The following is a 15,566-nucleotide window of genomic DNA, read 5'->3' on the forward strand; positions in this document are numbered from 1 at the left end:
TGATTTATGTTGTATGTGTATTAATCATCCATTTTGAAGCATCAATTTCATGATTATGATATACATATTCACACATGCATTCGGCCGAACCAAATTGGGGATTTTTGATTTGATTTGGCATTTGGGGAGTGTTTGGGTGTTGAGGATGGGATGTTTGGTGTGTAGATGGGCCCACAAACACGTTTGTGTGGGCCCCGTGCTCTAGATCTCACAGATCTGCGACTTTTCAGATTCGGCATTCGCACAGTTCGATCGATCGAACTTGTGCTTCGATCGATCGAAGTAGTGAACTTCATTTCACTACCTTCGATCGATCCAATCTTGTGCGCTTTCATGCTTCGATCGATCCAAGTGTTGGATTGATCCAATTCACTTCAATAGATCCAACTTTTAAACATTTTTCACTTCGATCGATCGAAAATTTCTGTGATCGATCGAACTTAAAGTTCGATCCATCAAACTTTCACAGATCATACATACACACTCTATTCATCTTGTGTCATCTTCATGCTATCTTTATATGCACAATGCCTGTGATATTCCACATTAGATGCATTTCATACCTACATTGCTTAGCATGATTCACATTTCATCATCATCATAGATTCATGTCATCCGTATTTTATCTATCTTATTTGACATACATGTTTCTATTATGCACTTAAATTCTTATATATCTGGCACTGACTTATATATTGAAATTTTCTTGTCTTTTTACAGATCATGCCTCCGCGGTACAAGAGTACAGCCAGGAGATCTTCAGGGCCACAGCGACCCCGCAGACATATACGGTCCAGGATAGAGATGGTTGCAGAGCCATCTCATGCTCAGAAGGAGCCTGCACAGGCTACTCCCCCTCAGTCCCCATCCCACGAGGCTGAGGAGGGAGCTGACTACATGCCATCTACATCCCAGTCTCCTCCAACCTTCACACCATCACCTTCTCCTGTACGCCATCAGGTAGATGCAGCCACCATACCATCACCGCAGCCATCTCTATCGGCTCAGCGCCGTAACCAGTTGCTACCAAGATATGCAGCCATGACCGTGGCTCAGGAGTCGTATTTCGATACTGAGTACTTCTCCGAGTCTATCCTGACCCGGTCTGGCTATCAGGATATCATGCAGCGGGGCCTCTCAACCATCTTTTCCTCAGTCACCGGCCTTGTATACCCGCGACTTGTGCAGCTATTCTTTCAGCATCTCCGGCCCTCGCCACGATCTACCGCAGAGATGATCACTACACTGGACGGCCACGAGATTGTCATCACAGTTGACACTCTGGCCCGTGCTTGCTGGTGCCCACACCGGTGTCCACCTGAGCTTGCAGAGACATACCCGAGGCTGCATAGGCCTTCATTTTCTGACATGGCTGTCTCCTTGACAGGCCATCATGCTGGTGGTCAGAAATATCGCCACCAGGACCTTCTTGCCTGACGACCTCTGGTGTTTCTTCCTTGGATAGGAGAAATTCATTCTGTGAGGACCCATGTAGGGAATCTTCTTGTCTGTTCTGTCGGTTGATGCGAGTGAGGCTCATGTAAGCGTAGAATCGCAGTCATTTTCTGATGGGGTGAGACGTGAGCCAGGGAGGTACCATTTCATTCCCTTTCATTGTGGTTTCTAGATATAAGGCCTTAAGCATAATGGTGCCAGTATCATTGTTGTCAGAGTTTTGGGATTAGCTACCCCAACTCTCGTAGATGCCTGGTTCCCGCGGTGCTTCTGGCAATGATCATTTTTGACATTGATGTCATTGGTATCGAAAAGTTCCCTTCTGGGGCATGTTACGGACTAGTGCCTTATACCGTCATGCTACCTTGCTGAAGAGTAAGTGTGGGCGGGTTCTGGTTGCTGTTCGTACTGCTTTGTCACTCTCTCCTTTCATCTTGATTCAGTGTTCCTTTGTCTTGGGATTTTCTCGGTGGTCGGCGTTGAGTTAACGTGCCGGTTCGTGTGAGGTGTTGTCTCCGTTCATGGTTTTGCGTTCCTTCAGTTGATCTTTAGACTTCAGGATTTGTCCTTCAGTGCGTTGTGAGCTGTCCTTTGATTTGACCTTTTGTTTGGTCATTATTCTGTTCTCTCTGGTGTGTTCCTAATTTCGGGGACGAAATTCCTTTAAGGAGGGTAGGTTGTAACGACTCGGTCATTTGCCTTCCTTTCTTTTTTCCTAAAATTTTACGAATGAATTTTTTTCGTTTAATTTTCCTTTCTGAGCTCTGTTTTGTGTCGCTTAGTGTCATCTCGAGTGCTCAGAATTGGTTTCTGAGACTCTTTCATATGAATTGACAACTTCCTTTGAGGACCGAGTCATTTTCGCATTTTTCGTTTTTGGACACTATGCGCTATTTTGTCTTTTCCCCATTTGTCACATTGTTGGCACAACCTCACTTCTCATGCTTGGAGTTGGTTTTTGACTTCACGTGCCTTCATCTTGAGTGGTTTCCTCGAAATCTGTATCTTTACTCTTGCAAGAAAGTACTCTGGGTGCTCCCGGTGCCCGTAGGGGCATGGATGTATAAATCTTTGGAATTAATTTCATTTCTTGGGGTGTTTTTCGTAAATATCTTTTGAAGATATTTTATTTCAGGGGTTTTTAAGAAAATATTTTTGGAAGATATTTTCATTCTGGACCATAAGTGCAGTTTTCACTTTTTGGAGGGACCATTGTGCAATTAATGAAAGTTATTGCAAAATGTCTTGTTTTGAGCCTGGATTCTCGTACGGGATTCATTTTCACATTTCATCGAGTTGTGTACTCTTGGAATTTCCTCCTGGTCGATGCTTTCTAGTTTTAGGGTTTTTGGCCCCGATTTTTACCAAACTTGTTTTGGGCATAACTTTTTGCTCAGGACTCAGTTTTTGATGCCGTTTCTTCCATTGTTCATAATTTATCATTTTGAATCTTTTTCGTTCACAAAGTTTTGCCATTGGAGTGCGTTTGCTCAAATTTTACTTTTTCGGACTCGGCGGGGCCCGTTCGGGGCACTTTTTGAGATTTCTATAAAAGGGGGGTGACATATTTCATTTTTCATCTTCTACCCTCTTCATGCACGACCTGGAGCTCCCATGGCAACCCAAGGTGTGCTGCCATCTTCTCTCTCGTCTTTTGGTTCACTTTTCCTTGATGGAAAGTCTTCGGCCTTAACGTTTGTTGTTCCCCTCGTCGTGCTCTACCTTTCCCCCTTATTAGAATTCAGTTTTGACCATTTCTTGAGTTTGGTTTTGAGGTCAAGTTATGATTTTGATGGGGCTTTCATGGCGGTTATGTTCACGATGTTGTCCCCGACAAAACCTAGTAGTTTCGTCGATTCGGAGCCGTTCCATTTTGGTGGGCCTTTGGGATTTTCATCTCAAATTGAGGTAGGAGATGTTCTAGGTTTAAATTCTTGTTATATAGCATGCTTGTGGTGCTTATACTACTTGTTTGCATGATTAAATATAAAATCTAGAGATTTTATTATTTATTTTTCTTGTACGGGATCTAATTTTTCCGGTTGTTCATGACTTGGTTTAAACATGTAGCATGATTTTATATTGCCCCTTGATATGCGCATTGTCGTGTATTAAAATTGGAACATTTGAATAAGTATTAAAGATTTTATTTAATATTTATCTTAGGTGAAAGATTAATTCACATGGCCTTAACTAGCTTAAAATCAATATGTGTTAGCATATTAAATTAGGCCTTAGCATGCTCTCCAACATAGTTGAATTTGAAAGTAATTGGAGGTGTTTTAAAAATTAGTAATTATCAATTAATTTGATTAATTAATTTGCCCCGAGTGCACTATTCACTCTATTTAAATTCTGACTTGATATTCTTGACTTACATGCCATATAGTTTAACATATGTTTGATTTAAAATATTCGGTTAGGTTTTCAAACCTTTCATTTAATTAAATTCCTTGTTTAAGATTTAATCCTTATGGTGATATACAACTTGGAATTGAATTGTGGCATGCTAGAAAATTAAGCTTTGGTGTGGTTGTTCACATGTATTAAATTGGGATTAAATGCATGAGAATTGCAACCTTTATTTTATATTTAACTTTAGTGAAAATTTAATTTACATAGGTGTAACTTGAATGAAATAAACTTGAAATGTTATATTACAATAGTCCTTGGGATGTTCTCTAAGATATGTTAAATTGAGAGCATTTGGTTAAGTTTGAAAATCTAGAGATTTTAATTAAAAGAATTAATTATAATCTATTTCGTGGTCCCATTAGCTTAATTAAGGTTTTAACTTGATATTTGTATTGGCCATGACTTGTTTACTAGTATATATTAATTTGGGACTATTAGAAGTTGTTTTAGAACCTTGGTAATTAAATTAACAAGATTTAATTAAAGTTCTACTTTGTTGTTCCAACAACCTAATTGAGTTTTAGAATGGATATAGGTGATGACCATGCCATGTCCTTTAACATGTATTAAATTGAGGTTATTTGGAATTGAATCGGAATCTAGAGAATTTAATTGTGTTTATCTATTTAAATTCTATCAATTTGCTCCATGATCTAGTTGTGTTTTAGAAGTGGTTTCTATATTCAAATCATGGACTTGGACTTGTTGTATATTCATTTGGTTATGTTTTGAACGTTGTATAACATAGTTGCTATGTTTGTATTCATGAGAATATGTTTTCCTTATTGAATATATTGTTGCCTTGTGTAATGATTTGCACACTTCGTGTTTAACGTCTTTCATGCATAGTGTGTAACGAATCGCACACTGAAGATTCGACATTCATCATATCATATTAGTTGTGGATTTAGAGCATGTATTGTATAGATTTCCAAATTTGGTTGTACTTAGTAGATAGTTGATTATCTTGCATATTCCTATTGATATATGCGTTATTACACAACTTATTGAATTTGGAAACTTGGGGATGTTGTTGTTTGACTATGGCTAGGATGTGGTTCTAGTACAGGGGATAGTCCCTCTATATATAGTCTAGTGCGCACATAGGGAGGTTACCCATGGGCTAGTAACCCTAAAGTAACTATGTTGTCGGTCTGATCCGGCGTGACGTCCGAGTATCCACTTTGTTTGATTTCGCATTTCATTTTCAAGTTGATAACTAGATGATGTTGTAACTTGTTGTTTCTTATTTATCGTTCCATTTTAAGTTACAGGATGTTAACTTTGTGAAATTATGCTTTATGCGTTGTATTGGAAGTTCCAATGTTGGTTAAATTGCATCGATATTGAAAATCGTGTTTTAACGTTCTAATCAAGCTTAGGATTGATCCTATTGATTCATTTATAACATAGACGTTAGGTGGCATGAACCACTACTGTTATTTTGTGCTTTAGATTCTAAGTTGATGGCTTTGAGAACTTAAACCTTGTTGCATTGTATAACATGCTCTTTTGTTGTTGAATTGCATGGATAATGTGATTCTTGTTAACTTGTATTCAAATATGCTTTTGTCATGTTGTATGGATTACTCTAGACCTAGTTCAATTGTATTGAAAATGCAATTCATGTTAATCTATGCTTAAGCATTCTTCTTGTCGTGTTCTTTGGATTATACCAACCATGATTCATTTCATACACATATGTATATCATGATTCTTGTTGCTTAGACTCTAAGGTAGCTTAGGATGCTCCTCGAGTCTCACTTTGACATAGACGTTAGGTGGCATGAGCCCCTTTAACATGTTTCAACTTAAGGTGATAAATTTGTAAAATGCTAGGTCGATGCATGCTCATCTCCTACGAGTAGCTTTATGTTACTCACCCCTACGATACTGGGGCATATTTCAGGTACGAAGACTTGGTTCATGAAGCCTAGTATTCCTTGGATGTCATGTAGCTTTCAAGTTTCCATTTCATGCAAATGTTAGCATGAAATGTCATTTTGTAGACTTATATGTCAAAATATGTATATTTGATTCCATGTATGTAATGTGTACATAAGTGCACTCCTTTAAATGTATTTGACATGTATGAGATGAGGCCGGAGGCCAATGACATGTGTATTGTATTCTATACAACTTTTTAACTTCATGAAATATTATGAAAACCTTGAAAAATCGCAAGTCATTGCTTCACCATGGTTGCATCGGGTGTGGGAATTCCGTTTTCATTCTTTCATAAGGTCTTATTAATCTTGTATGAAGTGTGACCAAGGGCCAAATGGTTATTTGACTCCATTTTACATTTTTGGATTCCATGTTTTCCATTCCAAGTCCATTTTTGCTCGTTGGGGGGTCGGATTTTGTATCGGCTATACTTTTAAGTCCTGGACCATTGTAGCACATCTAAATAGGTAAGTTACGTTTGCGTGCATGGTCGTTTCCGGGCAAAACCTTATCGTTTGTGTTTTGAGCCTCTTGTGAATTCATTTCGCATTTTTTTTGCATATTATGATCTAGGGGCATTATGGACCTTTCACATCAGTTTTATTTTCTTCTTTTGACATGGTTGAATAGAAAACATGATTTTAGGGGGTTTCTTTTTCGTGTTTTTCCAGAAAATGTCGTCTTGGTACCGGAAATCCCTCGTGAAGTTTCAGCTTCCAGTTTTCATTTAGCAACTTTATGACCCTCTTGTTCAGTTCTGATCTAGGGGCATTTTTGGGATTTTACAGTGATTTTTTTTCGATTCTAGCCATGTGGTCGGGTAGAAAACTCGATTTTAGGGGGGGTTTCTTCTTCGTGTTTTTCCAGAATAACTCGTCTTGACCTCCGTTTTAAGCCTCAGTTCTGGGCAGATAAAAAAAAATGTAGCAGCAGCCAAGGGCTGCCACCAGCCACGTCTTTGGGCGCCGGCATGCACGCCGGTGGGCTCGCGCATGGGCACCGTGTGCGCCATGGCCCATCGTCGGACCGCCGCGACGTCAATTCTTCTTTTGGGCTTTTCTCCTTCGTCCGGACTCCGATTCAAGTGAATTTTTTTTTTGAACTTGACTAATTTTTCGCTATCTTTTCAACGGTGTGCTCGGTTACTCCTGGTTCTTCTTGGATAATTACCAGTTTACCCTTTTTGCTTTAAGTGCTCGTTTTTCTTCGTCATGCCGTTCTCCTTCGTTCGGACTCCGAATCATGCGATTCTTGAGTCCATCTTGATTAGTTTTTTGTTGTCCTTCCAGCGGTGTGCTCAGTGGCACCCGAATCTACAGTTTTCAGAAATGACTATTTTGCCCCTGGGGGCTTATTTGTCATATTTTCGATCTTTTGCTTCCGCATCAGTTCTTGTTGAGTTCCACGACCTCATGGAAGGTCACTTTGACTTCTTAGAGTCTTGTTTTCTGTTTTCGCTTCCGCATTCGAATCTGTTATCAGATCATCCTTACGGTTCATCACAGGACACGCTGGCCTAAAAACTAGGGTCGTCACATAAAATTAATTTTGAACACAAAAAGTGAGGTTGTACCAACAAAGTGACAAGTGGGGATGATGAGTGCTCAAATGTGAAACATTTTAGCACCTAAGCGAGGGTATTTTAGTCCATTTATTTATCTTTATTTTTTATTTTAGTACTTATTTGTGTTTTTGTCTATTTCAAATCAATAAGATTCAAACGGGCTAAAAATGGTCTATTACAGCCTTTTTGGAGTCTAACAAAAGTTCTTAGAAGATTGCAGAAAAATCCCGAAAAAAGTTTTCGATCGATCGAAAATGTGCTGGTAGCAAGCTATTTTATTCCCGCACGCTCGAACTCTACCTACCACATAGTTGCGGGATTAGATATTTTGAGGGCTTATTTTCTGACTTGTTCACTACAACAAAGACCTTTTATAAATGGGGAATTGAACTATTTTGTAATATATCTTTTGGCTTCAATTTTATTTTACTTTTACATTGTAATAGCTAATTTCTCTCTCTAAAAAAGTTAGATATTAGGGTTAGAAAAAAAGAGAACAGTGGAGGCACCAAGAACACATCTCTAGATCTACAAACTCTCTCTCTCTAGAATTCAACAAAGAAGAAGAGGAAGAAGATGGACCCATGTTTGGGGATTGCCCTTGAGGGTTCCAAGATCACACCCACCTCCTCCATGATTAGCTAGACTTCTCCTTGGGGCTTGGATGAGCCCCAAGTTTGTAATTTAAACCTCTATCTTTTTCATAGTTTTTGGGGAATTTATCTTGTGATTAGTGCTATAGCCTTGTGAATAGAATGAATCTTGGTATATTTCCATAGTTGAATTCTTTCTATTAATTCTCTAGTTTATATACATGTCTATGTGTAATTAAATTGGGAATTATGTCTTACATGATTCATATGATTTAATTTTTCCTATTAATTATCTCTCTGATTACATGCAGTCTTATGTGTGATTATTTGGGAATTGATCTCTATACTAGTTTTTCTATATTAATTGCATGTCTATGTGTGGTTGATTGACAATCTAGTGATGACTAGACATGGGTTTTATTAGATGGGTTTGTCAATTAATTTGATGGATTATACTTATGTTTGATAGGTTGTTCTACAATTTAATTCATGCTTGTAGGTAGATAGACAATCTATACTTGATTTTATATTCCATAGCTTATTATTGTAAATTTCATGTTTCTTTAGATTGATGTGTGTTATAATTGTGACTTGTTTGATGGGTCATGCTTAGAATTAATGGGTTGTGCTACACTTAGTTTATTTGTCGGTCAGGTAGACGATTCATTATTGAATTTGATGGTCTGTGCTTAATATTGCAATTGGTAGTCACATCTAGATTACAAGAATGTTTTCCCTAATTAGTTAAAAGTGTGTGGTTTGGTGAACAAGCTTAGTGGCGACTCTAATACACCCCAAGACCTCACTTCTTATCTCTTAAATCCTTAACTCAACTTAGTTTATTTTAATTTCATTTTAATTTCCTTGCATCTTAGTTTAATCAACTAATCTCTCTCTTTGCAATCAATTGGTACATTAGAGTCGAAATTAAATCCAACACGTATAATCTCTGTGGACGATTCCTACTCACTATACTTTATTAGTTGTAGTATTGGTTTTATAAATGTAAATTTAAATTTTAAAGGCTTCCTTAACCACAATCATATTTTGACCTTGCGAAGTGATCTCTTGTATTAAAAAGTCCATTTTCTTAATCACTTAGAGGAAGGGGCGAGAGTCGTCAAGTTTTGGCGTCGTTGCCGAGGATTGGCACCGTCGTATTTTGGGAATTAATTAGGAATTAATACTCTTTTGATCTTATCTTTATTTTTATTTTATTTTGGTTACTTATTGTGTGTGCTCCTGATTAGCTAGGTGAATTGAGCCAAGAGGGTGAAACAAAAAGATTCTAGATCAAAGAAGCAAGCAAGCTAAGCAAAGCTAAGAAGGAGCATAAAAAACTCAAAAATTTAAAAATTTGCAAAGCAAAGCAAGGCAAAGAAAAAAAAAATTAATAATTTTTTTTTTTTTTTTTTTTTTTTTTTGAAGTTGCTTAAGGATATCCTTTGTGAGCTTCTCTAAACTCTATCTCTAGTTAAGTCATGAGCCTGCATGGAGGCAAGTCTTTATTTTCTTAGATAGATTGTGAATTCAGTAACATTCGTTCAATTCAGTTTTTAAAGAAAGATATTTTATAAATTGCAGTTAACTATAACTTATCCGCGATTAGCATGGACTATCCACCTACCTACTTTAACTAATTTTGTAAACTATCCATCTTTCCTAAGCATAGACTATGAAAATATTCATTTATAAAAAATATTGGAACACCATTATATGATCTCCATTCTTATGTTTGGCAGGACTTCGCCAGATACTGTCCAATAAGAATGGGGTGAGAATAGTTTACGAACAGTTATATCTATGTCACACCATTAGACCGTAGTCCGGATTGTGAACATAATATACAAACAATCACAGTTTTATAATTAAAATCATCCATGTAACATGTCTCAACCACACATCCACCTATCTATTTCCCTTTACAAAATCAAGATTAAAAATAGATAGATAAAATGTCCACATTACATCTTTAAAGTCTTAAAGTTAGAAAGAACATTTATTACATGCAAGGAATATTCGGAAGAAATATAATACAAAACATAGTCTAAAATGCAGAATAAAAACACTACGACCCCAGCCCCGACTCTATCTATAGCTGAGGAGAAACACCCTTCATACCATCCATGCCATGACCTGAAAAGATGTGTGTAAAATAAGAATGAGCAACCACAGCTCAGCAGGAAATGCCTAAAGTGCACTCGTTCATACCTCCGTGAATCTAAACATATAATAGATAAAGGATAATGGGATCATACAAGCTCGGGAAAGACATGATGTCATGTGAAATAATAAAATGAAGTGCCATGCAATGCTAATGCCAATGCTAATGATAATACCACTGGCACTTCTCACTTCCTAAAATCCCATTTCCATCACAAAAATTTAATGTAATCCGCCTAAGACTGCTCCCCAATACCACGAGAAAAGAATTGGTCATCTATTCTTAATACAAGGCAACTCATTGTGATCATTTGGGGCCTAGTGATAGAATTACGCGTAAGCAACTCCTATGTCTTCTCTAGATTCCTATTAACTGCATAGACATAAGGCAACTCCTTTGTCCGATTTTTAAATCATTGATTCAATCCCACTTTCTAAACTCACGGATACAAGGCACCTCCTTGTTATCTGGTTTTCAAAATCATTTAACAAGATGTTTTCACTTCCTTTTCCATTCTAACCTTAACCCCATTACCATGCAAGATGAATACACAATTATGTCATATCCCAAAGTTTCTATACAACAAAACAGTTTCATTCGCAACTTCTTACCTCCATCTTTGAAAATTCATAACAATTTCAATTCTATATCAAATTAAGTGATTCTAAAGCCTAATGAAAGATTAAACATTGTAATTTGAAAGTACCAATTTAGTTTAACAAAATCCCTTCCCAATTGGAACAGTTTTGACCCATAATTTTGAAACAAATTCTGCCTAGAAAACTGATTTCCAGCCTATAGCTTCCAACTTTGAAAAATCATAAAAAATTCGATTCTCATCCAAATTGAATGAATCCAAAGGCCATTGAAATTTTAAAGAATATATTTTCAAAATAAAATTTTACTTCACCAAAATACCCTACTATTTAAAGCAAGTTTGATGAGAAAACTCGGACAAAATCTGCCCCTAACCAAGAATTTCTAGCAAGAACACCCTAACTTCAAAAATTCAAAGTAAATTCATTTCTCAACCAATTTGTGTGAAAATAATTCTCAATGAAAGATAATTAACTGTAGTATCATAATATCAAATCATCTCTAAACTATAAATTACGAATTTACATGAATTTGAGCAGAACAGCAGCATGTAATTTTAGCCAAACAGTTTCAGAATTTTGTACAGAATTTCAGTTTAGTTTTTTACACTTTGCAACTCAAATTAAAAGAAATTAATTCACTAAAGTCAAAGGAATTAAGGGTTAGACAATCCTACCTCAACAAAGCTTTAAAACCTTTCTAACCACCCCAAGGAATGAATCAAAGCCACCTAAAAGAGGAAAAATGAAGAACAACCCTCCTTTGCACACAAGCAAACCCTCCTTTTCAAATCACTCCCAGCAGCTCTATGTTAAGTATATGGACTCTACAATTACATCAATGGAAAGCCCTCAGCTTCTAGATTATTTGTTATTCACAAAGCTTCCTTAAAATCCCAACACAAAGGCATTAAAATGAAGCAACACAAAGGTGACTATGAAGAAGGAACCATAGGTATGAAAGTAGTTTTTTTTTTTTTTTTTTGGCAGAACACTTTTCCAATTTCCTTCAGTTAAATTGCAATATGAAAATAGATACAAAATATAGCCTCATCACTTACATAGGTGTCAAGCACACATATAGTCCAAAGTTGGACTAAGTGCAATGACCAAAAAAACCTTCCACAACTACCAATTTTCCATTCACATCCTTTTGCATAGAAAAGTCTACTATGCCCTTTATAAAATAATCAAATGCCAAATATGCTATTTGCATATAAAAGAAAAAGTCTATAATACCTTCAAACAATTTTTAAATACCAACTATGTCCTTTGCATAGCAAAAAGTCCACAATACCCCTCACAAAAATAAATAAATGTCATTTACACAATAAAAGTCAACAATGCCCCTCATAAAATAATTTAATGACATTTAAATAAAATAATCACATTTGCAATTAATCATAATCCCAATAATAAAATAAAAATGCATAAAGGCCAACATGTCTGAAAAATGTTAAAAATGCAACTTCTCATAATCTAAGACAAGGCAACAACAATTCAAAAATTATTAAAACTTTAAAATCCAAATGAGTTATCTCAATTGCTCATAATCATGTAATCAGAAATATAATATATATTAAAAATATCCCAGAGTTAAAACAATCAAACCATAGTACTTAGATCGGGTTACATCAGTGCCCTAAGAAAGGAATTAGTTACTCATGACGATGCAGAATATCATCTGTATTATTGTCGTCTTCATCGTCACGGATGACACTTCTCTTCTCAGGATCTTCACCTTCTAAGGTTATAGAAACTCTAAAAGCTGCCACCACTATATCAGACTTCTAAATAATACTAGAAAAAGGAACTTATTCTATCAAGGCCTGCACCTTATTTTATAAAAGAATTAATTCATTACAACAATTATGCCTTTCACTAGCGGTTTTTTTATTGACTGTTGGTGTTACCTAATAATTACCAGCGCTCATAAAAAAAAATGCTAGTAATGATGTACTTTAACCAACTGGTATATTTGTACTTTAACCTGCGTTTACTTACAAAACATGGGTGCGAAATTTTCTGAAATTATTTTATGCGCCAAAATTTGGCGCTCTAATATTATTTCATCACTTTACTACTTGCTTAATTTACCATTTGTCTCTCTGACATTACAAACCCTAGGTTTCTCTTCAGCCTCCCCAATCGTCTCCATCTCTTTTCTCGTTCTCAACTCTGAAGTTGCCCTCTCTCCATCTCTGTAACTGCAAAATACAAAATCCACTTTCCTTCTCCCCCAGATAACTAAAACCAAACACGTCACAATGCCCATCTCTACCACTTTTACCTCCTCTTCCTCGCCTCTGCTCCTCATCGTCTCCTCTCGCTCATCCCTTACTCTCTCTAAACCATCACTCTCCCTCTTTAGATTTCCCATCAAACCCACATCTTTCCCCCAAACCTCCAGACCTTTCTCTCTCTACTCGCCCCTAAAGATGAACTGGTTGGTAAAGCTAGGGTTCGGTACTCGAAACCCTGGCAAGACCACCATGGACCAGTCATTATCTTCCTCGATTGTGCAGGGTCTGGACGATAACGTCCCGGCACCGAGTCAAGAGTTAGACCAGTTCGGGGCGGGGTGTTTTTGGGGCGTCGAATTGGCTTTCAAAAGAGTGCCCGAAGTGTCTAAGACGGAGGTTGGGTACACTTAGGGATATATTCACAATCCAAGCTACAACGACGTGTGTTTGGGGATGACGAACCACTCCGAAGTCGTCCGGGTTAAATACGAGCCCAAGGAGTGCGGTTACGAGTCTTTGCTTGACGCACTTTGGGCAAGGCATGACCCTACTACGCCTAATCGTCAGGTGAGTCTGTGGAATTATTGGGGTTTTCATGGTTGAGTTTATGGGTAGTCATTTTATGTGCCTTTTTTTACTGAATTTTGACGGGTTTTGGTGTCAATTATTTAATGAATGTGTCTTTTTCTCCGGGTTATGTCCTAACTTTTAGATTTATCCGTTGCACTGTTAACTAGATGATTGAAATTTGATTGCATTTTATTGATAATTATTGGGTTTATTAGGGTTTGGGACTTTGAGTTGTCATTTTGGGCATTTGTTGTTGAATTTTGATGCAATTTGGTTGAATTTGCCTAAGGATGAATCAATTTTTGCCTATGCTTCTTTATTCTCCTAAAGGTAGGAAGCTTATACATATGTGGGTGATAAGGGTTAATTATTTTGTTTATCTATTGATTTTTTAGCTAGACGATTGAAATTCGGTTGCATCTTTTTTATTATTAGTGGTTTGAAAAAAATTATATTTTAATGCATTTTGGTCAATTTTTATCTTGGAGATGAAGCAATTTTGTAGTTAACTTATTTAAGTTATTTTAGCTTCATACACGGATTTCTCTGTACTTTCAAACCTCCTATTTGGTTCTTAAATTTGGACTTTTAAGGTCTGTTAATTGGATATAGGTATGATGCTTTGTAAACATTCATCAATTTTTTTTATTCTTTCATTTTGTGGCTTCTTCTGTTCGCATACCAATCGTGCAATTCTGTTCCTTTGAGGACTGGGTTTTGTAATGTTGGACGGTGCGGTTAATTATTGGATTTATTTTCCTCTTCTACAGTAGGCCCATCTTTGATTATCCTTTTCACTAATTTATCATTTGCCCTTGCAAATCTTGCCACTTAATACCTCCCAGTGAATTATGTTAAGTTCAACCTTTTGGGATCTTGGATTATTCTATATAGGAAGGACTTATACGGATTAGGTAGTAGGAGTAGTTGTTCCCTTCTAGGACCTACGAAATACCGTGATTCTATTATAATATATATATATATATGTAATGACCCGGATTTTTTCGGATAAATTTTTTCCGTAGTCTTTTCCCTTCTGAGTTTGGGTTCTTGTCGATTAGTGTCGTCTTGAGTGCTCTGGAGTGATTTCTGAGACTCTTTTCTGTGGATTGACAACTTCCTTTCAGGTCCGAGTCAATTCCGCATTTTTCATTTTTCGACACTATTCACTTTTTGTCTTTTCCCTATTTTGTTTTTTTCCCTATTTCGTCCTTTCCTCGTTTGTCACTCTGTTTACGTAACCACACTTCTTGTGTTCAGAGTTAGTTTCTGACTTCACGTATCTTCATTCTCAATGATTTCTATGAGATACGTATCTTCACTTTCATGAGAAAGTACTCTGGTTGCCCACGGTGCCCATAGGGGCATAAATGCAAAGTTCTTTAGAAACTTTTTCCTTTCTTGGGGTGTTTTTCATAAATATCTTTTGAAGATATTTTATTTCAGGGTTATCTAAGAAAATATCTTTTGGAAGATATTTTCATTCTTGGGCAGTTTCGCAGTTTTCACTTTTTGGAGGGGTTATTGTGCAATTAATGAAAGTTATTGCTCAATGCCTTGTTTTGAGCCTGGATCCTTGTATGGGATTCATTTTCACATTTCGTCAAGTCGTGAACTATTAGAATTTCCTCCTGGATGATGTTTTCCAGTTTTAGGGTTTCTGGCCCTAGTTTGCGCCAAACTTGTTTTGGGCATGACTCTCTGCTCGGGACTCAGTTTTTGATGCTGTTTCTTTTGTTGTTTATATTTTCTCATTTGGAATCTTTTTTGTTCACAGAGTTTTGCCGTTTGAGAGTGTCTGCTCAGATTTCACTTTTCCGGACCCGGCGGGGCCCGTTCGAGACACTTTTTGAGTTTTTCTATAAATAGGGGGCCTTTAAGTGAAAAATCAGATTTTTTCTCTCTCCTCTCTCTTGGTCAGATCTACAGGCAGCTATCGCTGCCATCTTCTCTCTTTTCTTTTGAGCTTCTTCCCTTCAATGAAATACCTTAATGCTTTAGTGTTTATTGTTCCCCTCG

The 15,566-nt window shown here is 36.8% G+C and overlaps 1 pseudogene; it reads left to right on the top strand.

Moving 5' to 3' along the window:
• Positions 1-897: 897 nt before the first annotated feature.
• On the top strand, positions 898-13,635 carry LOC132280830 (peptide methionine sulfoxide reductase-like; annotated as a pseudogene).
• The last annotated feature ends 1,931 nt before the right edge of the window (positions 13,636-15,566 follow it).

Source organism: Cornus florida, unplaced genomic scaffold (genome assembly GCF_030987335.1).
Source record: "Cornus florida cultivar Cherokee Brave unplaced genomic scaffold, ASM3098733v1 CherokeeBrave_3.0.0_Hap2_Chr11, whole genome shotgun sequence".
NCBI classification, from domain to species: domain Eukaryota; kingdom Viridiplantae; phylum Streptophyta; class Magnoliopsida; order Cornales; family Cornaceae; genus Cornus; species Cornus florida.